This window comes from Rhineura floridana, chromosome 9, assembly GCF_030035675.1.
Source record: "Rhineura floridana isolate rRhiFlo1 chromosome 9, rRhiFlo1.hap2, whole genome shotgun sequence".
Taxonomy (NCBI): Eukaryota; Metazoa; Chordata; class Lepidosauria; order Squamata; family Rhineuridae; genus Rhineura; species Rhineura floridana.
In genome coordinates, this window is record NC_084488.1 from 15,959,279 (window position 1) to 15,986,860 (window position 27,582).

The 27,582-nt window shown below is 42.5% G+C and overlaps 2 long non-coding RNA genes across 2 annotated transcripts in view; one reads left to right on the forward strand and one right to left on the reverse strand.

Annotated features, from left to right (window-relative positions):
• LOC133364010 (uncharacterized) overlaps window positions 1-14,244 on the forward strand; it is a 179,922-nt gene extending 165,678 nt beyond the window's left edge. Inside the window, exons 3-4 of the long non-coding RNA XR_009757802.1 lie at window positions 11,725-11,780; window positions 14,170-14,244. This is a non-coding gene — a long non-coding RNA (uncharacterized LOC133364010). The remainder of the gene's footprint in view (window positions 1-11,724; window positions 11,781-14,169) is intronic.
• The window catches only part of LOC133364011 (uncharacterized), a 76,986-nt gene continuing 60,833 nt past the window's right edge, over window positions 11,430-27,582 (reverse strand). The window contains exon 4 of the long non-coding RNA XR_009757804.1: window positions 11,430-11,495. This is a non-coding gene — a long non-coding RNA (uncharacterized LOC133364011). The remainder of the gene's footprint in view (window positions 11,496-27,582) is intronic.

The window sequence follows — 27,582 nt, forward strand, 5'->3', positions numbered from 1 at the left end:
ACCCTGTGGATCCATTAGTCTCCAAGGTCGGACCAACTTAATAGGTCCCCCACCCTTGCGGAGGGAAAGGGACACTGTAACCCTAAACTTCAACAAGCGGTGATCTGTCCATGACAATGGGGTCATTGAAAGACTCCCCACCTCCAGATCACCATCTCCATGTCCAGTGGCGAAGATCAAATCAAGAGTGTGCCCTGACACATGCGTTGGGCCAGTAACAAATTGAGACAGCCCCATGTTTGCTATGGAGGCCATGAAGTCCTGAGCTGCCTCAGTTAGAGCAGTCTCGGCATGGATGTTGAAGTCTCCCAGTACCAATAGTCTGGGAGACCTCAACAATACCTCCGAGACTATCTCAGTCAGCTCAGTTAGGGAAGCTGTTGGGCAGCAGGGTGGGCGGTACACCAACAGAATTCCCAGTCTGTCTCCTTGACCCAGCACAAGGTGAAGGCACTCCAGACCAGTCGTCAACTGGACAGGGTGCTTGATGAGCGAGAGAGAACTCCTATAGGCCACAGCTACCCCACCTCCCCGACCCTCGGATCTACCACAGTGTTGAACCGTATAGCCAGGTGGGCACAGCTGGGAAAGAGCAACTCCTCCCTGATCGCCCACCTAGGTCTCGGTTACACATGCCAGGTCGGCATCCTCGTCAACAATTAAATTGTGGACGAGGGAGATCTTATTAGATACCAACCTGGCATTTAAAAGCAACACTTGGAGATCCGAGGGCTGGCTGATAGGACAACCAACATTCCTGCGGGTGTGGGGAGGACCAGAACAAGGCACAGGCATAACTTGTCTGTGACGAGTTCCCCTTATCTGGCCTGTCCTCCTCACAACACCATACCTCCCATTACCCGTCACTACATTTATTGGGGCCCCCGAAAGTCCCCCCGTTCAGGGCAAAGTCCTCTCTCCCAGGCACATAGTAAAAATAAATAAAATACACAATCACGTACTCAATGTTCATTCAATTTCATTCACACTCAAACAATGCATAAATTAAGTACAATAATTCAAGCTTACACCAGTCATAACCACTCAGACTCCATTCATACTACACACAAACCGTAAATAAAACAATAACACAAGAGTTAAACGCTTCACAGACAGGAACAGCAACCGTCCAGCTTGGCCAAGATGGTAAAAGGCCAGATGATGGCAGCAACCGGAGTTGCAGCAGTAATAATAGCAGCATCCGCACTCAGGGCGTCAACAGCAGCAGCATGATAACGGTGGCAATGATAGCAACAACGACGACTGCACCCGGCAAATAGTAAACGAAGGCAGATGTTAGCTGCGGCCGCAACAGACCCGCTCCCCGACAGAGCGGCAGCAGCACATATTATTTCGGAACTGTGAATTTGATAAATTCAGCTTTAAATGTGTACTGAATCAACTTTCTCCTCTAACCATATTTGTTACTGCTGTTTATCTTGCTCCAGCTGTGGGAGAGAGGAAGGGGAGGGAAGGGAAACAGATTACTATTTCCCTGCCCTGGGGGTGCTATGAGTGAGCCAAATACTTGGGAGATAGAGAGACAAAACTCATTCCTCCACCAGACCTTCAGTAGCAGCAGTAAGAAATTAGTGGAGCCGGCAGGGCAGGGTGAGGGTTGGAAACTCATATCTGTGGGAGGGGGAGCTTGCCAACAAGCAGTTGGGTAGGAGAGAATGATGAAAAGTTCTAATTAAAAAAACCAGCTCAGATAAAATACAAGACGCAAAAGGACTTGGAGGGTTGTAATGTTTGCTTCATATCTGAGGTGAGCATTTTGAGTAGCTTTTTATGTGCCAAGTCAAGCTTAGTGATATCACTACCTAATACGTACTGCAAAAACAGAATATTTATTTGTGCAGGTCCCTAGATCGTATTCATTTACCTTTTAGAGAGGATAGAATCACACAACTGGAAGGTGTCTTGGAGATCATCCAGTCTAACCTCATGCTCAGTGCTGGATCTACAATGCAACATGCAACTACAGCATTCCTGACAGATGTTCTTCCAGCCTCTGCTTAAATACTTTCAAGTGAAGGAGAGGCCAGCACCTCCTGAAGCAGTGTGTTCCACTATCAAACAGCTCTTGCCTTTAGGAATGATATCTTCAGAGGATATCACTTCCATGTTGCTCCACAATGATGGAGAGGTGGAATTTTGAATAACTGTGCCCCCTAGCCTTTGCATGTATCAACAGCTGTATGTACAAAAGCTTCCACGTAGCCCAGAACTTTGTGGAATTGGAACCAGTCCCTAGTGTGAGGGGGAAATGGCCATCAACATCTGTGATAAGAATATCCTACTGGATCAGGCCAATGGCCCATCTAGTCTAGCACTTTTGTTCTTACAGTGGCCAGCTAATGCCTATGGGAAGCCCACAAGCTGAATGTGAGAGCAACAGCACTCTCCCTACCTGCAATTCCCAGCATCTGGTATTTCAGAGGTATACTGCCTCCGACTGTGGACAAAGAGCATAGCCGTCATGGCTAGTAGCCACTGATAGCCTTATCCCCCATTAATTTGTCTAATCCTCTTTGAAAGCCATCCAAGTTGGTCATCACTAACTCTTGTGGGAGCAAATTCCACAGTTTAACCATGAGATGTGTGGAGAAGTACTTTCTTTTATCTGTCCTGAATCTTCCAACATGCAGCTTGATTGGATGTCCCTAAGTTCTAGTGTTATGAGAGCAGGGGAAAAACTTTTCTCTGTCCACTTTCTCCACACCACGCATAGTTTAATGCACCTCATACTTGGCTTTTCTCTAAACTAAAAAGCCTTTTCTCTGGCGGGGTGTGTGTGTGTTGTTCTACCCACTTTCTCATTTTGATTGCCCTTTGCTGAAGCTTTTGTGGCTCTGCAATATCCTCTTTAAGGTGAGGTGACCAGAACTGTACACAGTATTCCAAGTGTAGTGGCGGAGAGTTTAAGTACTGTAGATGCATTCTCCATTCTAAGACCAACTTAGACCACTGATTTTTCCCCTTTGCTTTGATTTCTTTGATAAGAACATGCACATCTTGGGAAAAGAGGTAGTATACTTTTCAGGAAATGTAAGACACTGGACTGATCAAATGACTTGATATATAATGGAAGTTATATCCTGGATTTTTTCAGTTTAGTAATTTATAACCTGTACCTTCCCCAATCTGGTGCCCTCTAAATGTTCTTACATGGGAATTGTAGTCCAAAACCTTTGGAGGGCACCAGGTTGGGGAAGGCTGACCTGTCCTGTAAAGACCATAATTCTAGAACACAGGCTGTTAAGAATACTATTTGAGTTAGATTGGCTTCACAATGGCATAAGGGAAACTTCCCGATTGCCATCATCATAACCTTACACACCAGTAAATGCCTATAATTCTAAGAAGTAAAGCAAGCCCTGTTACTGCTTGCCTGGTGTAAGTAAACATTTTTCTCTCATTGAAAAGAAATTGAAGTTTTAGTATGCACTCTCAAGTGCAATGGAGAGAAATGGGGCACGCAAAAATAAATTATTGGAAAGAATTATAACTCTTCCACCCTTTCATTTGGATTCTGGAATTGGAAATTCAGTCATTCCCATTGCCCGGTCCTGACACATGCGCATCAATGAAATTTGTGAATCAGTAATATAGATGTAAAAAAATAGAATGAAATGAAAATGAACTGACATAGCAAATTGCATGTGCTCCAGTTCCAGAATGAGGGTTAAAAATTCTCCTAAGTTGTCTTTGAGAGTTACTCACATGAAAGGGATATTGTGAAACAGGCAATTGGGGGCATATATCTGCCCCCCCAAAGCTGTGCAGCAGCATCCTGACCCTGCCTTTTCCATGTGGGGGCACAATGTCTAAAGCAGAAAGCCTCATGAGCAATTTAGAACTCTGATTGGTCACATATAGAACAGGCTCCTCACTTCAGATGTTGTGCCTTGCTATTGTGATGTGGGGGTATTAGGAGCCACATGGCTTGGAGGACAGCCCCCTTCACATGAGTAATGCCTAAAGAGGACTCTATTTAAGCTAGAATTCTAGAGAAGTGAGATCCGGGGCAAAGTTCAACCATGGAATAATACAGGAATGAGAAAATCCAGTCTTACAACTGAAGCAGTTTAATTTGTTAAACCTCCAAACAGAGCAATGGCCATCTCTGATGGAATTGTGTTGTACCTGTGCTGGATGGGCCAAAATAGTCCTGAAACTGTTTTGTTAACTCTCTTTGGATATTTTGTGTTTTTTTGTTGAGCAGCATCTCCTTTAAAGGGATGTTCGTTTCAACAAAAGCTGAGCCAACTTTCCCAGAAGACATTTTTCTCAGAAAATGTCTGAGGTTTTTCTTTTTCTCAAGGAGGAAAAAAAAGGCCTTTTGCAGAATTTTCTCTGCAGTTTTTTTACGCATATTTTAACAGCCACATTTCCCCCTGAACAATGCCCCAGAACATTGCTATATCCAAGACATTGTGGAAAATGCAAAATGGTGGCCATGGAGCCAACAGAGTTGCTGCTATTGTCACTTTTAGTGATGGTGGTAGTGGAAGGGGACAACTTAGGGAAAAAAACAGGAGCTGTGTTACTGCTAATACTGATCATGAAGCCCCATTCCAGAGAAAATGCTGGAGAATTTCTCCTCCCTCTGAGGAAATTTGATGAAATTCTCCAGTTTTTCTGCTCGCAAATGGGGTGGTGAATTTTGAAAGGTGTTTTGTGCACAGTTCTAGATTCAACAAAATAGGCCAATATTCTAGTTGGGTATTCTGTAGCTTATCAGTAACATTATTTAACTCATGTAATAGTGAATTCTATGTCAGAAACAGGCATTTGATTTAGATAATATTTCACATATGTAAATCGATGATGGTGCTGCCCAGTAAAATGGAAGGAAATTGGTACAACAGATCACTCCAGTTCCAATTTTTTTTTTAGCTTCCCTATGTTTCTTGTGGGGCACATAGATAATTTGATTATATGCTCCATAATACAGGTCTCCTATAGCACACAGACTGAACTGAGGTGGTAGCCCCAAATCCCTTAAGTTCAACTTATTTTGCTAGAGGTGCCACTTTTGCCAAATCTTTTCTACCTCTGTGTTTGCAATTGGAAGGAAGAGGAGCCAAATCTGGCCCAGGCACCTCTGATTGCTGACCCATATCCTGGAGTTACCCATGTGGTGCCCACAGGTGCAGTGGCACTCTTGAGGCCTTCAACCTGGCACCCACAAAGCCTCACATGTACACACACACACACTGACTGCCACCTTCATCATCATCCCCCCCCCAAAAAAGTACACTGAGGTGAAGGAAGAAGTTGAAAGAGCAAGGCTCTTCCCTGTGTTGTCTTTCTGTTCTATGTACTCCTCAAGGCTCAGATCAGTATCTGTGCAACTGAACAGAAAGCTCTCTGTACGTGCACACACATGCTCTCTCTCTCTTTCTCTGTTTGTATATGGGAGAGGGTGTTTGATTCAGGAGAGGGGAAAGGAAGTGAGATTAGGGGGTGATGCCCATGGCACTCTCTCAAAGCTACCAAATGGTCCCAAAGGTCCCCAAAGGTCCACAGCCCCTGTGGACAGCTTTCATCTTTGTGAAGCCTTTTCCTCTCTGAGTACAAACATGATAAACCTAAATTTACATTTAGTCGCATTCTCTGAGGAAATGGAAAGGTTCCCTGATTCTTCTCCCCCTAAAACTTCAGTCGAGATATCAGTTATTTGTAGTTCTTCCATACATGAGTTGTGCAAGTACAGCCTCTTTGTGGAGTCTGATAACAAGCATTTTTGGATTATGGAGAAACATAGAGAAGAAAGCAAGGAGAAATGGTATGGAACGTTTGTGTCCAGCAATCACATTTTAGCACAATGCCATAAAACACACTTAATTGTTCAGTTCGTAAGACTATCCATTGCACATTTGGGAAGTCTGAAAAGAGATTCCTCATTGTTTAGAACAGTGACTTTTATACAAATTTTGCTGCCATGGTAACCAGCAGGTTAAGCAAACTCAACCCCCCTCCCCTTTGAATTTCATTTTGTGATAGTAAGGTTAGCAATTTCCAAGGAATTATTGACTTAGACTCCATTAAGATTGCCATTTATCATTAACCTGTTTTAAACTATATCTTAGAAATCTGAGGGATTTTTTAAACATGGTTTAATGATGGTTAAATGAAATATATGAGAATGAAACAAAACAATGTCAATATAAGGTCAATGCCATTGCCTTGGCTACTTCACATATAAAAAATGTGATCTTCGGAACACTCCGTCTTTCTCCTACACCCACAAAGCCCGGAGAGAAATTGAAGAGACATGCCAAGGCTCCATATTTTGGGGAGTCTTTGGGTAAGATGTCCTTGTGGGAGGGGGGGCTCTTTAACAGATATGCCTTCTGTGCGGAGCCGGCACCAGAGGGTGGCCAGGTCAGGCCCTGCCCAAGGGCCCCTTATCCCAAGGGGCCCTTACAGGCCCCTGGTCCCAAGGGGCCCTTAAAGGCCCCTGCTTAGGGTGGGTGGGTGGGTAGGGCCCCCTTTGGCCCCCAACCCTGCTGTGGATTGTGAGAGGAAGCTCCCAGGGGCCCCCTGCAGCCACACAGGCCTTGATGTGCTTCCTTATGCCCTTGCTCCATGTTCTTGTAGGCTGTGTAAGACAGTGCAAAGATCTACAATGCAGACTAGTTGATTCATGTGACAGGTATTTCCAAATATTCAGGTGGAGAAAGGGGATCAATTGGGAAAACCTTTTTCTTCAGGATAGTGCCTATGTGCTTAACTGGCAAGGTCATGCAACTGGTACATCAAAGGTACATCAACGCCTTCATGCATGCCCCACCTACCTCTCCCTTGATGTAAATGTTGGTTACACTGCAGGCACAAGCCTGCCATCAACCAAGATGGCTGCTGAGGTTTCCCTAAGGGACTGATGCCCCTACCACTATCTTGGTTGATGGCAGGGATGTGTGCATGTAGCACACATGCATGCCATCAACCAAGATGGTGGCGGAAGCTTCAGCCCCTTTGGGGAAGCCTCAGCTGCCATCTTGGTTGATGGCAAGCATGCATGCACAGCATGGGCAGCATTCACCAAGGGAAAGTTAGATAGGTGGGGCATGCATGTGTGTGGCACAGCCTGGGCAGGCTGGTGCCCAAGGGCACCAGCGTGCCTGGCTCCAGCCCTGCCTCTGTGTCAGCATCATCACTGCCCATTTGCTTGCCCCCTCCCTCTGGGCACAATCACCTCCACTGCCCAGAAGGAGAGGTCTGGGAAAATGGAGGCTGCTGCTGTTTTTCCTTGCCTTGATCATTGCTTGCATGCTTGGCAAAGGGCAGATGAAACACTCAGCAATTCCTCCCTTGCTGACAGGCCTACAGGGCGCTCTCAGAGGCAGGCTTTTGCAGCCATGTCAGGGAAAGTTCTGCCATGGCTACAAACCCCTTCTCCTAGTGTGGCCACACACACTGTCTGCATCGCACTGGGGAGAGGTAGGGTGTGGCTATTTAAGCCCTGCTTCTTCTGCCCCCATCCTCTTTCTGGCCTTGTGTAGCACCCACGCGCCTGCTTTCAGGGCAGTACAAATTTTACTGGTTGCCATGTGGAGCTGGGTAGGAAGTTTTAGCTCGTTGGCTTTTATTTGTCTATCCTGTATTGTTCTTCCAATTTGGCTGATTGGCTTGTTTTATTCAGCTAATTTGTTTAATTCAGATTTGGCTGATTGGTTGTCCTTGCTATGTAGTGTAATACTGTAGACAGGTTAATTTGGTCATGTTGGGCAGATATGTGCAGGAATTTCACAGGGGGTAGGGCTTAGTAAGCACCCTTAGGCACCCTTTAAAGTGAAAGGTGGGACCTGAGGCTTGCCTTCCAGGTTGGTGAGGCCTAATGGCAGGATAAGGCTCACCATTGGGGCTAACTTGTAACACCCACTCAGAGTTGTGATGTCCTGGGAGGGGGTGGAGCAGGAAGGGCTCCCTTACCACCCTGCAGGGATGGGCCCCAGAGAAGGGGATTGGGCTTGGACCACCCCCTTTCCCATGGCAGGGTGTCCTCGACCAATTGGTTAAAAGTTCTATCCCACACTTTATCTCTGCATATTATTTTGCATGATCAACCACATAATTGGCTTTATCTAAATAAATTGGCCCTTGTTTTTCCCACACTGCACCTTGTCTCGCCTCTTCATTTCCCAACTCTGGCTGAATAATAAGCTAGAGGAGAAGGAGCAGTGTCAGGGGCCTTGAGGCTCAGACATTGGGTACCTACAGGACTGTGGGACTCAGCCAATGCCCAATAATGCTGACCCTTGATACTGGCTTTGGGAGGGTAACATGCAACATCTCTCACACGGTATCCGCCACCAGTCTGGTGATCAACAGTGCTACTGATGCCCTAGTTACAACTATTGAAACTACCTCCCCCCTGCAGCAAAAATTCCCAAATGACATTCCTAGAACGGAAAGGTGCATGTGCAAAATAAATCAGTTGGCCCACCCTGGACCCATTGGTCTGTAACAATTACCGACTGGTTGCAAATACCCCCTTTTTAGGGAAGGTGATTGAGAGGGTTGTGGCGCAGCAACTGCAAGTACTCTTGGATGAAACAGATTATCTCGACCCATTCCAGTATGGGTTCAGGCCTGGTTATGGAATTGAATTGGCCTTGGTTGCCCTGATGGATGATCTTTATAGGGAAAAGGACTTGGGGAGAGCAACCCTGTTACTCTTAGTTGATCTCTCAACGGATTTTGATGCCGTTGACCATGGTATCCTTCTGGGCCAACTTGGTGAGATGGGTATCAGAGGCACTGTTTTACAGTGGTTCCGATCCTATCTCCAATGTCATTTTCAGAGAATAGCATTGGGTGACTGTCTTTTGGCCCCCTGGCAGTTGTGATGTGGGGTGCTGCAGGGTACCATCTTGTCCCCCATGCTGTTTAACATCTATATGAAGCCCTTGGGAACGCTCATCAGGAGATTTGGGGTGAGGTGTCAGAAGTATGCTGACAATAACCAGCTCTATTTCTTTGTAACCTCTGAATCGGGAGAGGCCATGCAAGCCCTGGACCGGTGCCTGGACTGGGTGGTAGGCTGGATGAGGGCCAATAAACTGAGTCTGAATCCTAGCAAGACGGAGCCACTGTGGGTTGGTGGTTCCCGAGTTCAGATAATTGGTCAGTTGCCTGCTTTGGGTGGGGTTGTACTCCCTCTGAAAGAGCAGGTCCATAGTCTGGGGTTGCTCCTGGATCGATCCATCTTTGTCACTAGAGGCCCAGGTGACCTCCATGGCTACGAGTGCCTTTTACCAGCTTTGGCTGGTGGGACAGCTGCAGCTGTTTCTGGACAAGGATAGCCTGACCACTGTTATCCATGCACTCGTAACCTCCAGGCTGGATTACTGTAATGCACTCTATGTGGGGCTGCCCTTGAGGTTGGTCCAGAAGCTGCAGCTGGTGCAAAATGGGGTGGTGAGACTGCTCACTGGGGCAGGGTATTGCCAATATGTCACCCCTCTGCTGAAAGAATTGCACTGGTTGCCCATTTGCTACCGGGCCAAGTTCAAGGTTCTAGTTTTGGTGTATAAAGCCCTATACAGCTTGGGACCAGGATACCTGAAAGACCATCTTATCCCTTATATACCAAGTCGACCACTGCACTCTGCAGGTGAGAGCTTCCTGCAGATCAGGAGGTCTGATCTGCACAACATAGGAAACAGACCTTTAGTGTGGCGGCATCTACCCTGTGGAATTCCCTCCCCTTAAATATTAGACAGGTGCCATCTCTGTTATCTTTTCAGCACCTATTGAAGACCTTCCTCTTTCAACAAGCCTTTTAAGTTGAGACCTTAACCCAGTCTGTGTGTGTGTTGGAATTGCTTTTTAATATGTTTTTAAACCTTTTTTTAAAAAAAAATGTTTTTAAACCTTTATAAAAAATGTTTTTAATTTTTTTTAAGATGACTTGAAAGCTTTTTAAAAAAAATGTTTTAAAGGTTTTTTTTAATGTATTTTAAAGTCTGCTTTTATTATGTTTTTAAGTGTTTTTAGTGCTTTTGTTTGCTGCCCTGGGCTCCTGCTGGGAGGAAGGGTGGGATATAAATACAACAACATCAACAACAACAACAACATCAACAACAATTTTACTGCTTCTAAAATAAAATTATTTTGCGTAATGTTCTCTGGTGATGCTGATCGTTAGTGGCCCAATGCCAAATAGAGCCAAAGGGAGTCACCCACCTCACTACCTGATGCCAGTGCGAGTGCTGGTGTCAGGAGCTGCAATGTGGGCTTCCCTGTCTCAAACATAATACAAGAAGGGTGTATAGATATTGAACAAATCATACATATATTCACTGGCAGTGGGCTTGTGTAACCTGGTACACTCTCAGGAGTTTACCACCACAGCAAATGTTTATATAACCCTAAGGAAAGAGTTGTTTGAGAGAAAATGATTTGTTTTTCTCAAGTAGCATATCTGATTGCCGGGGAAATGCAAATAACCACCTGACTGGAGGGCAACTTGAAATATTCACCCTCACCTGGCTGTTGTTTTCCATGCATGATAGGACATGAGCACCTTCCAAAATTCCTTTTTCTGAGTAACTATTTCAGATATAGGAACCTGATTCCTTGTCAGCTGTGGTCACCTTATCTGCAATGTTTGGTAATACTAAACCACTTGTCCTAATGAGTACTGATAAAGTCATACCATCAACATAAGGGTTAGAGTTCCACTGAATATTCTCCAGATTCTATTTTGAGGTGCAGTGATAGAAACATTTTTCAAATATTCATCTTTTTAATCTCTTGCAGTGTAGCCCTGTAGCCTGGGGGGTGGGTGGGTGCATTGTCCCCTAAAGCTGCACTTGCCCCCTCCCAGATTTTCTTTTGGGGGGAATTGTATTCTTCTTAATTTGTGACATGACAGACAATGACAACCTTCATTTATGCAATGATAGCTTCTTTTAAGAACAGGAACTATTTAAGAATACGACCCTCTGAAAAATTCAATGAACAAGGCAGGGTAAGTGCACAACAAAATCATTATCTGGAAAAGCCCCCAAACGTCTGCTCAATCAAGACCTTCCCTGACTGAGGGTAGGATTTTTCATAATCACAATCACCCTATAATTACTTAAGTGAACCTGAAAAAACCCTTCTGTAGTAACACGGCCCTTGAAGAGTTAAATGTTAGAACTTTTTATTATGGATTAGAGTTAGACTCCACCACTTGGACTTTCCTGTACTCTGCTTTTCAATTTCACTTGTGCTCTCTACCCAGCTAGCAATAAAGAAGAATATCTGTGTGTCTGCAGTAAGGAGTTTGTTTATTCTGCAGTTATTATGCTACGTAGAGCAGGACTGGGTGCTTATTATTAAAGGGTGACATAAAGAGATAACTTAAAGTGATCTGAAAAAATGGCTACCCTGAATTAGCCTTACTCTCTTAAAGCACTCATGTCACTCACCCTGATCGAGGCTAGTTTTTCTTCTTTTTCTTGAGTACTTGATGGCAAAGGATGAAAACAGGCCTAGAGGAATAGAAATATGATTGTGTACATTGCAATTATCTGGCTGGCTGGCCACTTAGGCTGTAACTCCCAATATATGCAGCTCAGATTAGGCCTTTTCAGGGTTTCTGGACAGAAAAATCAATCCAGCAACCAGTAAAAAATTTGCTTTCCACAATTAGTTCCTAATTGTTCAGTTAGTCCTTTATATAGCAGCCAGTTAAAAAGGTTTCCCTTGATTGTCCAACAGGAAGGAAAGTCTAAAGGTCAGGAACAAGGCTTGAAGAAGGGACTCTCAAGGAGGAGGTAACAAACTTAAAAGTATTTATTTTCCCTCTGCCCTACCCTAAATTTGTAGTCTAGACAGGTTTGTTTTTTGGGTGGAATCTAAAACGGAGAGCTAATGCAGCACCAAAGCCAAGGTCAGAAGCTCACTGTCGTTTCCAAAGTTCCTGAAGAATCAGAACCGAGGGACGCTAACTATAGGCAAAGTCAGGCTTTTGAATCTGGTACTTCTGGGCATCTCTCAAAAAGGGTGAGACAATTCAACAGATTAAACTTCATTCATGTATGTTACACTTTGTGGATGGAGGAGGAGTGAGGGGGGAGGTCATTGCCTTTTCCTTTCCCTGGCATGGACCTCATATCCTCTCCATCAGCGAGGAAGGGGAGATTGGCTGGTGCTATGCACCTCTCCCCCTCAAATGCCCCACCTAGAAATGAGGCTGACCCACCTAACAAGGAAGACTGTTTACCAGGCTGTTGCAGTGTCATTGCTTCCTACAGTTGCTACTACTACAGTACCATCCTCCCACCTCTGGTTACTGCTTCTTTCTCAGGCCAGGATCACTGATATAGCTAACTAGGATTGAGAAAGAAGCAGTAACCAGAGGTGGGAGGATGGTACTGTAGTAGTAGCAACTGTAGGAAGCAATCCAGAGCTTGGAAAAGTTACTTTTTTGAACTACAACTCCCATCAACCCAATCCAGTGGCCATGCTGGCTGGGGCTGAAGGGAGTTGTAGTTTAAAAAAGTAACTTTTCCAAGCTCTGGCAATGACACTGCAACAGCCTGGTAACCAGTCTTCCTTGTTAGGTGGGTCAGCCTCATTTCTAGGTGGGGCATTTGAGGGGGAGAGGTACATAGCACCAGCCAATCAGGGATCATGTAGTGATTTGTCTTGCCTCACTATGCTATGTAGAGAAGCAGATTTGGCTACTTGATGACATCACTTAAGCCAAATGTGATCAAGTTGACAGAGCAGGAAATGGCAATGTAAACGAAGAGGTGAACATTTTCACAAGCAATCCAAAATAATTGGGAAAAGGAGAAAGAGAAATGTATTTGTTTAGCAATGCCATGTGGAACAAATTCCTGAAAAATAGATAAAAGTTTTGGTTCAGCTCTACGTTAGGACAATATTAGAATTTTAACCATAGTCAACAGAATGCAGAAGATGCTTAGTGTAAATTAGATGGCTCTGCTGGGTCTTGTCTTGAACAAATTACTAGCCCCCAAGGCCTATTATGTCACTTATAGTCTGTGGTGGTAGAGTAAATTGATTAGGCAACCCTGCAGTTCTATACTGGAGTTGAACAAAGGTGAAATTTTTATTGAAGACTGTGGTCTAATTTGCTCCATGGGCAACCTTTTCTTCTTACTGATTTGGACAATGAAACCACTTTTTCAACTGTGCTACATAGAAGCGAATATTTTTTTTGTATTTTTTTTGTGGGTTGCTTAGAATAACCCATAGTTTTATAACACATACATTCACAGAGTAATAAAATGGAGTGATTTAAAACATAGCTGTACATCTGCAGGAAGAAATTAGCTGTTATATTATGTTACTGAAAGAAGCAAATTAGCCGATTTCTAATAGAACAAATATTTACCTGCTGGTGAAATTGTAGGTATAATAGTTTCCTCAATTATGACTCCAAACCTTGATCTACTGTAAATATACTGTAACACTCCCAAATGTGTGCTGTTGTTTAGCACATTTAATAAAATTTGCATTGATATACTGGGCCATTATAAAGGAGCTAACATAATTATAAAATTATTGGACTGAATTTATTGAGACACCCTCATGTGCAAGCGCCATTCAAGTGAGTGGGGTATCTCAAGAGCAGAGCAGGATCTTTTCAGTGTGATTTGCCTAGAACTTAATAGGATCTGTTTTACTGTTACCCTGGCAAGTGTGGGAGGTACACTGTAGCACCATTCCATCCTGTGCTGCCAAGTTGTAAAAAGCCTGAGCCACTTGGAAAAGTCCACCTTGCATCTCTTCCCATGTCACCTCTATTTCTAGAAGGCATGGAGCAGGCTTAAGAGATGCCTACTCTGTTAGTGTAAGAAGGATCACAACAACTTCTATGCCATTCATGTGAAGTTATAAGGAAGCCAAAGGAAAGAGTTGATGCATATTTAGATCCAAGAACCTGATAGAGCAGCAGAGCTGAGCTCCAGCAAGCAGCCACATTATGAATAGAGATATGGCTGTCATTAAATACAGTATATCTTAGAATGGTGGAAACAGCCCTCCAGTGCTGCTTCTCTGAGTAAGCTATTAAACAAAAAGAGAAATTGATTGACAGATTTGCTAATGAGGAACATTTAGACATATTTGTTCTAGAGCACAATGAGATACTTTGCATCAATTACCCTCATACCCTTTGATTATTTTTTTCAGGGAGGGGTATTGTTGGAGCAGGATGGTCATTTCCAAAAGAGGGGAGATGCATCACCAAAGAGGACAAAAGAGGTGACAGATTTGCATAAAGTTTGCATATGCTAATTTATATGTATATATGCAAATTTAGAAATGATTGTTATAATTTAAATTCCATAGTAGGGAAGACCATGACCATGTTGCCTGTCTGCCTGCTCAGTCTGCTGTCCAAGTGCTAACTATGTACTGTACCTATCCAGGTGGCAGCCATGTTTTTCTCAGTATAATTCCCCAGAAAGGAACTCCATGTTATGACATATGGTTGCTTTCTGGGAACACAAAATAATTTTTACCACCCAACAGTGAATTTACTAGCTGCTCAGAAAAGAGCTGTAAAACGTTTTAGAAAGAAAGAAAGCAGAGGACAGCCCTTGCACCGCCTTGTAAATGTATTAATTTTGATTTTTATATAACCATTAAGATTTCTTAGGATAAACCAGGACAACATGGACCCATGATTAGCCATAATGAAAACTGTCAGGTGATGGAAAAAGACTAACTCTTGATTTGTGTATAGTTAGGCCATATATGGCCCTATTAGCGGCATAGTTGGAAGATTACCCAGGGACCACATGCAAGCCATTCTGAACAACTAGGTGGAAGAATATGTCATAAATGAAAGAATACATCCTCACTAAACTTGCCTCAAGTGAAATTCCAACTGACTTTGAAAGGTCTTGCTCAGGTGAAACTTCTGAAGACATTTTAAGGAAAGTTTAAAAGGATTCCAGTGATGCATTCCTCAGGGAATTCTCCCACAGTTGTACAACACAAAATACATGCATGTTCTGTTCTCAACAGCACAGGCGCATCTGGACTTTCCTGCAATGATGAAAATGTTCTTCTGAAAGGACTAGAGCTCCACTTCTGTGAAATTGCAAGATGGCTTTTTGTTCCTCTATCAAGACCTTAGAAGAATTGCCTTAGTCTCTCATCTTGCCTGTGCTTTCTGCCACTGAAATGTCTCCTTTCTAGTCCTCCTGTCCACCTCTAACCTCTCCCACCATCTTGTCAGTCTAATGTTAATTATAATCCCTTTGGCCAGTTACAACATCACTTCTCTGTACTGTTTTAAATGATATTCAGTTTGGCAGGCCTTTACTCGTGAATGCCTTTAAGGCTTATATATGTAATGTACTCTAATTAGGGAATTGTCCTAATTGTGGCTACGCTTTCTTTCATGCCTGCCCCTAGGCATAAATGTTTGGGGACACAGCATTTCTGTTTTAAGTGTGTATGTATGCGTGCACTCCATAAAGGCGTAAACACATACTAGAACATATATTAGCTACAATAACTTGCTTTTAGCAGACTGCACACACAATTCCTTTCATAGTCCATTGCACTAGATACTATTTTTGCTTATCCAATTATACTGATAATATACACAAAATGGGTTTATATGTAATATTGACAGTGGCTTATGCCTGTCTTCCTGATGCACATCTCAGATAAAGCATATTAATGTGAAAGCCTGGTTCCATTAAAATCAGTGGGTAAATTCCCATTAACTTCAACGGAAACATTAATTTACTAATAAGAACTTGGAACACACAGTTCTTCTTCCTCATGTTTATAGGGCTAACTATAAGAAGCTATATTAAGGCTGGCTCTAGCTGTTTCCACACATACACAAAAGACAGGACTGGCTTAAGGTACAAGCAATCTCGGAAGGCCCAAGCAGTCAAGGAGGGAAAGGTCTCACTGTATCCCAAGCTTGGTGAATGAATGAGGGCTGTTTGTTTTATGGCCCTCTGCCATCTGGTGGCTGTGGGCAATGGGACCCAGTCTGTCATAGGAGACTTAGAGGACAAGCTAGAGAAGAACTTTATGGTATCCCTCAAACAAGAACAGAATGAGAAGCACCAGTCTCTCTACCCAAATGCGACTCAGTCAAGTGCCACTAGTGACTAAACTATATCATGACACTACCCACACACAGGCAATCATGGTAGACAGGGGAAAGACTTCCAGAGGTCCTTCTGGATCTCTCTCTCTCTCTCTCTCCTTGTTTTGACTCTCTCATTGAGCCATCTCTGTTCTTTGTTGTGTTGTAGTTAGAAAAAAAGGTGCTGTTTTGTTAAGGCTTTGGTGAATCTAACTGATTCTGCAATACTTTTTGCAAACTAAACTATATGTGTATGTATGTTTGCAGAACTCACACATAGTATTATGGACATCAGTGAGAGCCAGCCAAGGTGAACAGCAGAGGTGACTGCTCAGGTCATTGCCAAAGACCGCAACTGTTTAGAAGAAGGCTGGTCTGATACCACCAGCTTTTCTAATCTGGGTTCACTGAGTACCAATCCTTGATGCAAACACTGGGAGCAGCCTTTTTTTTTTCCATACAATTGCTCCTGGGAGCAATGGAAAATGATCAAGTCCCATCATTCCCAGGGGGACTTGCCAACTCAAGCCTCATGGTGGCAAGGAGCACCCTGCACTAGCCACTCAGACTGTGGGCAGCTGGATACAGTGTTTTTGGAAGTTTTAAAGGAAAAGAAGTTGGAGGGGAATGGAAGTAGCGTACAATCCTCAAACCGCCTCACAATGGAATCTGCCAAATGTGATCTGGGTCATGATCTGCCTGGATTGGATCAGGTGAGTTTACTTTGGAATCTGGGTAGGGTGGATACTCCACCCCTATCACCAAGGGAATGCACATTCTTGCAAGGCTCAGTGCCCATCTATATCAGCACAGGTGGGGTTGATGAATAATAAGCATTGATAACTTTATCTCTGTTAAACATTATTCTAACTTCTCACAGGTCTAGGTAGACAAATGAAAGCTCAAGTAATAAAAAAGAACACATCTCCTTTATCGCCACATTAGGTGAGAGACAACAAACTGGCATCTACCTGTGATGAGGCAATGGTCTACCATTACACAGGAAAACCCTCCCAGAGAGAACAAGTTTTCGAAGTGCCTAGTTGTTTCATTGTGCCCAACACATTTCAGAATTAAGAAATTCCTTTCTCGGGGCAACATTTTTTTACTAACAATCAAGAAAGATAAACTTCTGTAGCTTTCTCCTTGGCTGAATTCTACTACAGAAGCTTCAGGTGTTTATTTTCCTGGTTGCTGGTAAGAAGTGTTGTCCCTGATGAAGGATTTTTTTTTCTTCTGAAATGTGTTGGGCATAATAAAACATTTGGTCACTTTGAAAACTTGTTCTCTCTAGGTTTTTTCTACCATCACACAGACAGGTTGGGCCACCAAGGAAACAAGCCAAAATGGGTTATGTCCCCGAAGGTAGTTCTGGCTACAGAAATGATTGTAGCTATGAAAGTGAGGGCTCATCCAGACAACTGTAAAATGTGTGACATGCCCGCTATGTGTGTTCATTATTTTTCAATCGTCCAAATGACGTCTCGTGCTGTTACACATTTTCGCAGGTTAAATCTGCTCCTTGCAATACCGACAAAAATGTGATTTGCTGTTTAAGATCAGTAATCATCCGCTGTGCCTTCAGGAGTTAGGATGCAATACCACAGACTTTACAGCTGATGGGCGGTTTTGGGGCATTTCCCCTTGCCCCTTCTCCTCATTCCAGCCAATCACGTATCTGCACTTTTGCGCATGTGCGAGGATAAGCCTGGGAAAATTGAACCAATCATCGCAATGGTGGGGTGTTGGAGGGGGTCTGCAACTACTGTGCAGATGTATTTTATTTTTTGCCAGCCTGCAAACTGGGCGGCCGCTCTGGGTGAGATCTGCAATTCACAGCAAGCAAGAAAGGGGGGTTTCAGCCTGCCTCTGGAAAGCTTTGTCAATTTCATTGTACTTGCTGGGGGTTTTGCTTCAAATCAGAAAAGCATACATTCATTTAAGTGTAATATCGCAAATGCAAACAAGAAAAGGGCTTCTGGTCAGTTTCAAGCCTGCTCCAGAAAGCTTTGTCAATTTCATTCTCCGTGGGAAGGAAAGGGAGAAGGAGGGGGGGGTGACACGTTTCTTGTTTTTTTGGAGAAATAAGTGCAATTGCCGGCATGTGTATCTCCTTAAATATCAATAAAGGCAGAAAAGCATACATTTGTTTAAGTGTAATATTGCAAATGCAAACAAGAAAAGGGATTCTGGTCAGTTTCAAGCCTGCTCCGGAAAGCTTTGTCAATTTCATTCTCTGTGGGAAGGAAAGGGAGAAGGAGGGGGGGTGACACATTTCTTGCTTTTTTGGACAAATAAGTGCAATTGCCAGAGTGTGTATCTCCTTAAATATCAATAAAGGCAGAAAAGCATACATTCATTTAAGCATAATATTGTAAATACAAACAAGGCAGGCACGAAACCGACCAGCAGCCTTCCCTTCCGAGGTGAGAACTCCTTTACAGCCATATTGTGCTTCGTTGCAAAGGAGGAGAGGAGCATACGTAATTTTTTTGCTGACCAATTGGTTGATAGGGGGAGGTTTTAGAGGCGGAGCTTGGAAAAAGCAAAAATAATGTAGGGGTCTTACCGCTGCGGGTGCGGGTGCAAAAAAGCATTTTTTAAATTGGGAAAGAGTGAACTAAAAGGCAAAGTGAGGACTATCAGATGACAAACCGAATATGGAAACCATGGATTATCCCGCTCCATTTGGATAAGCCCTGAGTGTGGTGGAGGGGGTGGGGGTTATGTGCACCAAACTACCACAGGATTCTTTATGGGGAAGCCATGACAGTTAAAATGATGGAAAATTGAATGCAAAGCAATATTAAAAAAATCAATAGAAACATTTTCTAGCATTTGTGTTTTAGGATTTTGTTTTGTAACAATGTGCTAATCATGTTTGAAAAACCAAGAAATGACCTTTATGGATTCCTGAAGAAAAAAACTGCTTTTATAAACATTTCACACAAACCCAGGTTTAGTTATTGAACAGCAGAATCATGAAGCTCATCATTCACTCTTGAAAACACAGCAAAGAAAAATGTAGCAGGTAGAATGAGAGACATATAATTAAATGATTAACAAAACTTTGGAATGACTGTTTTAAAAAACTATTCAGCTTTATCTGCTCCACTTAACAATGCACAGTGTTATTTATAGGAGAATGCAAATGTCCTAGCATTAATTCACAAAACTGCCTTACAAACAATGTAGGAAATTGTTAAATGAAATGAAAAATGCAAGCCACTGAAAATGTGAAGCAGTTGTGCTAGCTTTATGCAAATGTGAATATCACTAACTATAGTAAAATAATAATGATATCAATAAATATGTTCTCATTTAAGTCCTGCATAAAATTTTAACTTTCATCTCCAGAACATTAAACAATAGTTGGGATGCACATTTCAGTTTGTGTTTATTTTATGGGTCCTATGAGAAAGAGAAAAAGGTAACTGGAGGCTGCTATTTGGACATTTTTGATAGCTCAAACTTGCTTATCCTGAAGATGTTTTCTTAACATCTGTGATGTGTAAATACCATTGTTCTTCCTGAAACTGGATTATGCTAACATTGCAGAAACGTATCTTACCACATTAACCTAATACACATGTTCAACACTTCTGTAAATTATATCTCTGCATCTGCCCTGCTGTTCTATTTTTGTATGACAGATTTTATTGTCATTTTTCTTTGACAACATTGCTACATTGAATATCACATTGTGATATTTTTTATGGAAAAGCGAGATATACATTTGAAAATTATGTAGAGGTTGTGAATCAGCTGAAGACAGTTAAACAATAATCTGTCTCTCACTGAAAATAATGGAACTTAAATTTGTTTATCTATGTGGCTGGATTGCACCCATAATGATAAAATCCTGAATTCATAGGTGCTCTGCTTAGGCCATCTTTTGCATTTCCTTGCTTTTAGTTCACACTGTACACATTATTTTTCCCGTCTGTGGACATCTTCATGTTTTCAGGTTTATGCATTTGAAGAAGCGTGCTCTGCCCCACAAACCCTAACCCACAGTAATTTATTTTATCTTTAATGAGGCACAGTATGTGTGATTGTCTTGGGCCTCACTCAGCAGAATGAACAGAACGGCCCCCAAATGAAGTAAGGCTGGATTGCCACCTTTTGAAGTAAGTGAAGTATGCACATTGCCATCTAAAGATTTATCTGGTAAAATATCTGAAGACTTTTTCAAGGGAAACCTAACAAGTTTATGTGTTAAGGGAAGGGATGTAGAACCTGTTGTGCATAGAGAAGGTCCAGGTTCAATCCCCAGCCTCTCCAATTAGGCCTAGGAGAAGCTGTGATGTTCCGTATTTCCATATAAATCACTGTTGTGGATTTATTTCAATGTTTATGGTGAGGTTTTAATAGGTTGAGTATGGTAAGTAGTGAGAGATGGAGGGGGAATGAGAGTATGGAATGTTGGTGAATGCTCTGCGAGATTGACTGGGTGAATGTGGAATGACTGACATCTATTTGAACGGGTTGACAGTTGGAAAGGGATCGAAATTGGAGAGGGAGAGGGCTTGACATTTGGAGAGAGAGGGCTGGAGGGTGTGTGTCGGTGTGATGGGGTTTAGATGGTTATCTAGGCAGGTTAATACTAATTGACAATACAGTAAAGACTGTTGGAACTGTACAGCAATCCCTCAGTTAAGGAATCTTCTAGGAACCAAGCTTCTTTTAACTAAGGCTTTTTTAAAAGGTGAAACTGACCACCTTTGCTTTGCTATGGATGAACTTTCAAGCCTGTGAGGGGCCTCTTGAAGGTAAAACTGACTAGCCTGTGCCTTTGCTTTGTTATCAAACTGATAAACCTGTGCCTTTGTTTCCTTAGGGTGAAATTGAGAAGCCTGTGTGTTTGCTTTGCATTAAAGAGATCTCTTGCTTTCTCCCAGGGCTGGGGAGGAAAGGATCCAGTACAATTCATAGGTGAAGGAGGGGAGAGGGATTGGGTTAGTGCCGGATAGGCACCTATTAAAGCCCCTGTTGAAGCTGCCCCCACCATCTATGAGTGAGTGTAGGAACCTATCCCTATTCTTTCGATATTATTCCTATCTCTGGTATCAAAGTTTTTGTTAAAGACGTAATGTCTAGGAACACATCTACTTTGTTAGCTGAGGTATTACTGTATAAGTAAAGAATGTATTTAGAAACCACATGCTTGAGTACATAAAATATAAACCATCTTGTTTAAGGAACATCTGTTAAACAAACAGACTTATTTGTTCTATTTAAACAAGAGCTGATTCTTGGCCAGCTATTACAAGAATATAAGGGTGGCATAAACAAAAAGGGAGAAACAGTATCAGTGGTGGCAGTGAAGTACCTGAAAGGGTAGCAGGTTACAGAGGATTAACCCAGGGCTGTTATCTTTGAGAGTCATAAACACACACGGAGGGGGTGAAGCTTGACTGGAAACTGGGATATTTATAACAAGGGCTGGGGGAAATAGGCAGAGTCCCTAAGAGCAGCTTTGTTATAAAGGGTGGTGGAAGAAAAGGGAAACCATGTCTCTCTCCACTAAAGGTGGAGTGTTGGCAAGGTGGAAACATGAGAGAGGCCCTTGCCCGAAACCCTGGAGGCCCACTGTCAGTCAGTATAGACCAGCCTTTCCCAACTGGTGTGCCTCCAGGTGTTGTTGGACCACAACTCTCATCAGCCTCAGCCAGCATTGCCAATGGCTGAGGCTGATGGGAGTTGTGGTCCAACAACATCTGGAGGCACACCGGTTGGGAAAGGCTGATATAGACAATACTGAGCTGGATAGACAATGGTCTGACACTGTATAAAGCAGCCTCCTATGCTCCTAGTCTTCTCAGGAATGGTAGGTGGGTTTGTACATCCTTAATTACCCTGGTTGTCTTGAAGGTGAACCTGTGAACACACTGCATTGAAAAGTAAACTTGAGGCAATGCAAGGTGTAATGAGAGTTCTGCTATAAGCAATTCTCTCCACCCTATTTGTGGGCAGAGACAGTAGGGAGACCACATCATGGAATTACTCCGGGGAAAGAGAACTTCTCCAACAGTTTATCAGTGATGGAAGGGGGGTACACCATTAGCAGTGGCAGTAGCACAGCTTCTCTCTTTTTTCCCCTGAGGATTTTTTTTTTCTGTGCAGCTCCTACAAATTGCATCAGTAGCAACTGTATGGGTAACCTGGCCACGGTTGTACATCTTCCACAAGGCCCTGGACATAGCATCATGTATATGTGTATGCAGGACTTGGGAGGGGGATGGCGGTCCCCTCCCCCCCCAAAAATTATTCTGCGAAGTGGCCATCTTTTTATCAAAGTGGATGAGAAAAAGAAAAATCTCAGAAAAATGTCTTCTGAGAAATTTCAGTTCAGCTCTAGTCTGTAGTAGAATGGCAGCTCATCAATATCCAAGGCATCACCTGCTGCAGCCATCAAGGAACATGTACGTACAGACACATATGCATGCACACATACACACACACACTAAATATGTGGACAGGGATCTCTCACTATCCTTAGGTTCCTTTCCCCATCATTTTTTATGCTCACATCTAAATCTGCTTTTGTCCGTGCTGGTCTTCCTCCATCAGGGGAGGAACACTGGTAACCACATGCCTGATTTGTAGTGCATGCTGAGTGTAGTGTTGATTTTTTGGGGGGTGGGAAAGTATCTACTTTCTTCTCAGAGTCCCCCTCCCAATTCCCAGTTAAGTGTCTTAGCTTCCAAACATGAAGATAAGGAACTGTGATCTGGCGGAAACCCATTATGTATGAGGCATGATGTTCTTCTGTCATTTAAAAATCCTATTTTCTTTCCTTGAGAAAAAATATTTCTGTAACTTATTCTAAAGTTCTGAAGGGTGTGCCATACACTTGTATCCACTTATGAAACCAAAGCCCCACCTTTCAGTAATCATTTTAGGGCACTTAAGCTAATCACAGAGATACCAATGAGGTTTTAAATTAAATAGATTAATAGATTTGCAGGGGGAAAATAGCAGCTTTGCCAATTTACACCCCACCATCAGATAAACTAAAGAAAAGGAAATTGAGACAAACCTGGACTTTACTTTCTAAAACCTCTGTAGTTGTGTTAAGAGCTGCTGGCTACACCAGTGTGATGTAGCGTGTTGGACTAGGACCTGGGTTCAAATCAGCATGAAGCTCATTGGGCCAGTCACTATCTCTTAGCCTAATCTACTTCATAGGATTGTTGTGAGAATTAGCGGAGAGAGGGAAAGCATGATGCCACCTTAATCTCCTTGGAGGGAAGGTGGGGTATAAATCTAATATATAAAATAAAATATAAAAATGAACCCTTCTTAGCCATTGACTCAGCTGCTGAGATGTTAAGGAATGTTTATAAACAGTTCAACTGCTTCAATTTTTTTTAAGCAAACATGACCAAGGGGTGGGAGAAGACTTTGGAGTGGTTTGTTTAGCTACACCACTGTGAGGAGCTGCTCCTCCATGTAACACCCCAAACAGAAACTATCTATTTGCATCTGGCAAGCCTGGGAAAAATATATGATGTACTAACAAGCTTTTACCAATTTGCTGTGATGTTGGGGTTGGGTTATAACCCTGTCTAGGAAAAGTCAGATATGTTGACAATGGGTTGCATTCTGAGAGGTACTGCTGCAGGGGTGAGACTGCTGGGACCATCAAGGGGCAAGCTATTCCACCTGCTTTGCCCCCTCACCCCTGCTTTTAGTGACATTTTTCCTGGGGACTGTCCTTTACCAGGAAGATGAATGCTTTTCGTTTTTAGCTGTTGTTGCTTTTTAGAAATACTAGGATGTTGGCTTGAATTTTTGCAAATTGTATTGCTTTTATTTGTATTTTGCATTTGTGTTTTTCTATTTGTGTGTAACCCACCTTGGGGGCCTTTTTGGCCAAAAGGCGGCCTAGAAATAAACCATAGCATAGCATAGCATAGCATAGCATAGCATAGCATAGCATAGCATAGCATAGCATAGCATAGCATAGCACTAATGAACTCTTAGCAAACCATTAGCATGCTTGTGTGTCTATGAGAGTGGTCTTTGAATAGCATGTAGCTACGGTGTGCACATGGATATTGAATGTGAGTAGTGTAGTGTAAATGAGTGTGTGTGTGTTCACATGTGCATGAGAGAGGGAGAAAGGAGAATGGACACAGAGGATGTAAATAAACACATCCATAAATTTCCATGGGTCTGTTCTTGTAAATTAAATTAAACCTTCAAGGAAGGGAGGAACCTTGCTCCTTGGCCAATCTGGATCAATGCTGCACAGTTCTTATAAGTAAGAAGTTTTCTCCTCCCACCCAAGACATTTACTTTCAATCTACTTCCCTGTAATTGAAAATTTCACCGCACCAAGTGAACAACTTTTTGTTCCCTTGCCTCATAATAGTTTAACTGAATCCGTTCTTTTCAGGGTACCTTAATTGAGGCAAAGGGGGGAGGGAGCTGAAACCTCTCATAAAGTGATCAGCACTCTGAGTTTGTTAATATCTCATAGGAAATGTTGAGTGACAGCTAAACCGCTATCTTTTTATCCTTTGGCTGTTCTGTCATTTCTGTCTCTTATTACCCACCTACGTCCCATCTCATTTTCCTATTCTCTGGCATCTGTCTTGCTGTGACTTGACTCTAAAAATGTTCATGAGATATTCAAGTTGAGCACATAGGCTGTATTATTAGTAGGTGTCAAATCTTTATTCATTAAGTTCATTTGGTTTTCTGATTATTTATATGATCCTTTAGCCTTCTGTAGCTGATTATACAGCATTCTTTCTTGAATTTTAACTCTACTTTTCCCAATATGAATATTTTATATCTTAATGTATTCAGAAATGCTGTAGTTCCATTTGAAAAATGGTATCTCCTTCACGCCCCCCACCTCCCTGAAACTTTCTTTTAGGGCAAAGCACTACATTTTTAATTAATGCACATATAAAAATTGGTTGAAAACAGGTGAGTTTACAGTGGGCACTACCTAGCACTGATATTTCCTCAGGGCCAGACCTACCATTAGGCAGAGAGCACCAGGGGAAGCTGATTTTGGGTGGAATGAAAGGGCAGCAAATTCTTAGATATTTACTGTATTAGTTTTGAATGTTTACTGTCAGAGAAGGGAAGAGGCATTTGTGTTTGCTTGTTTTTGCTTTAGGTGCGAAAAAATTGCACATTGACTTGAGGTGGGGTGGGGGGCTGTTTGCTAGCAAAATGTATTGCTCTAGCTCTGCTTTTACTCTTAAGAGATATTTGGACTCACATTTTCATGACTTCAAGATGATTTTTAAAAACAAAAGTAAATCAGAAACTTGACCAATAGAGACTACCACTGAGAAATGAGGTCACTATGAGTGGGTTTAGGATTGTGGTCTGATGATGGATGGATGGATGGATGGATGGATGGATGGATGGATGGATGGATGGATGGATGGATGGATGGATGGATGGATGGATGGATGGATGGATGGATGGATGGATGGATGGATGGATGGATGGATGGATGGATGGATGGATGGATGGATGGATGGATGGATGGATGGATGGATGGATGGATGGATGGATGGATGGATGGATGGATGGATGGATGGATGGATGGATGGATGGATGGATGGATGGATGGATGGATGGATGGATGGATGGATGGATGGATGGATGGATAACAAAACATTGTTTGCCTGGCATTCATGGGTGATCTTGTCATTTTTGTCCTTGCTCATTTTCGCAAAGGTGTCAGGGTGTTACTGGTAGGGATGGTGGAGAAATGCAATTCAGTTTGCATTTAAAGAAAAATGTACCTAATTTGTACTTTATGAAACAATACAACAACCAAAACACAGCCGTCCTTTGATATGTGCATTTATCTGATTTTTTTGCAATTCTCCAGTCAAGTAATGTGTACAAAAAAGTGTGCATATAAATGCATATATAATAGTGAAAATAATGTACAAAATACATTATATTGCTTTGCAAATATGGCTGTAGGAAAAATGGCATACAAAAACATTATATTAGGAGAAAATTGCACTAAAATGCAGACAAATTTTCATGAGAATTTTTTTTTAAAAAAAACAAATTGATGTGGAAATGTGGAGAGCTGAACTAAAGACTGGAAAAATGAGAAACTGAGGGAAACCAAAACTGGCATATTCACCCATCCCTAAATACTGGGGCATCAAATCAACTAATCTTGGTTCATTCTCATCATGATGATTGCATGCACCAACTGCTAGATTAGGAGTAGCCAAATGCAAACTAACACGTTCCCCTCTAGATGTTGTGGGACTGCAGTTTCCATCAGACCCCGCCAGCATAGCCAATGGCTAGGGATAATAGGAGTTGCAATCCAGCAATACCTGGAGGGCACCACATTGGCTACCCCCTTGTAGATTGTCTCAGTAATCTCCAGCATCCCCAAGCATGTTATCTTGTCATCCCCACCCAAGTCATACATTACAGAAGTTCTGCTTTTGCTCAAACCTTGCCCCAGATGTGATACAGAGAGTGCAGAAGAAGTCCTGGAATCAATGGTCCTGTCAAGGTGCTTGTCAAATGTGCAGAAAGCATTCAGGACAAACTTGGTTGTACCTCTATAAGGGGAAAAACAAACACTGATGAATAGTTTCTATAATTCCTCCAAGCTGAGACTGGCTGTGAGGCTGTCTTTCCTTCATGTCACTGCTTCAGCTTCTGCTCATTAAATTAAATGCTCACCACCAGGTAGTGCTTATTAGTCACTGGGTCTAGCACCCTAGCCTGCACATACAGAAAACATAACACAACTGGGAAGTCTTCTAAGAAAACAGCTCTGAAGAAACTGATGGTTGGCTGGGCTAATTCTCTGGACCCAGATACACATTATCTGGACTGGAGTGGCTGCCTCACTTGCTCCCATACAGTGACATTAGAAGAATTGCTGGGATAATATATGTAAAGTGCTTTGAGCTCTTAGGAAAAATTCTGGATAAATTAATCATTACAATGATATTTCAAATAACATCAGCAGCTGTTGCCAGAATGCCTTTCAGTATTCCAAACCTGGTTAATGTATTTGGGGACTATGAACTTCCAACCTGGCATCTGAAAAAAATCTAATATGGAAAGTTAGGCTATATTCAGACGCAGGGTTTATTGTGTTATTTTTCCTGACTATAATGCTAGCACTTCTTTCCCAATTTCTAATTTTCCTTTCACACTACAATGCTTGCTGTGCTATGGAACTGTGTTTTTTCTTCAATAAACTGCCATGTCACACTAAATTTCATTCACACCACTGGGTGTGGTGTGATATAACAACAACAGATGTTATCGGATATGTCACCTGTACCCACCCTTTATGTGCATGTGCACTTATGTATGCCAGAATACCACCCCAAATTTGTTATACAAGAAAACCGCAGGAAAAATAAAATGCCAGACTGTCATGATTTTCCATGTTAATGGGGTTGCAAACTGATTTCTTTCTGGAAACAATTAACATGGAAATGAGTCCTAAACTTCCACTA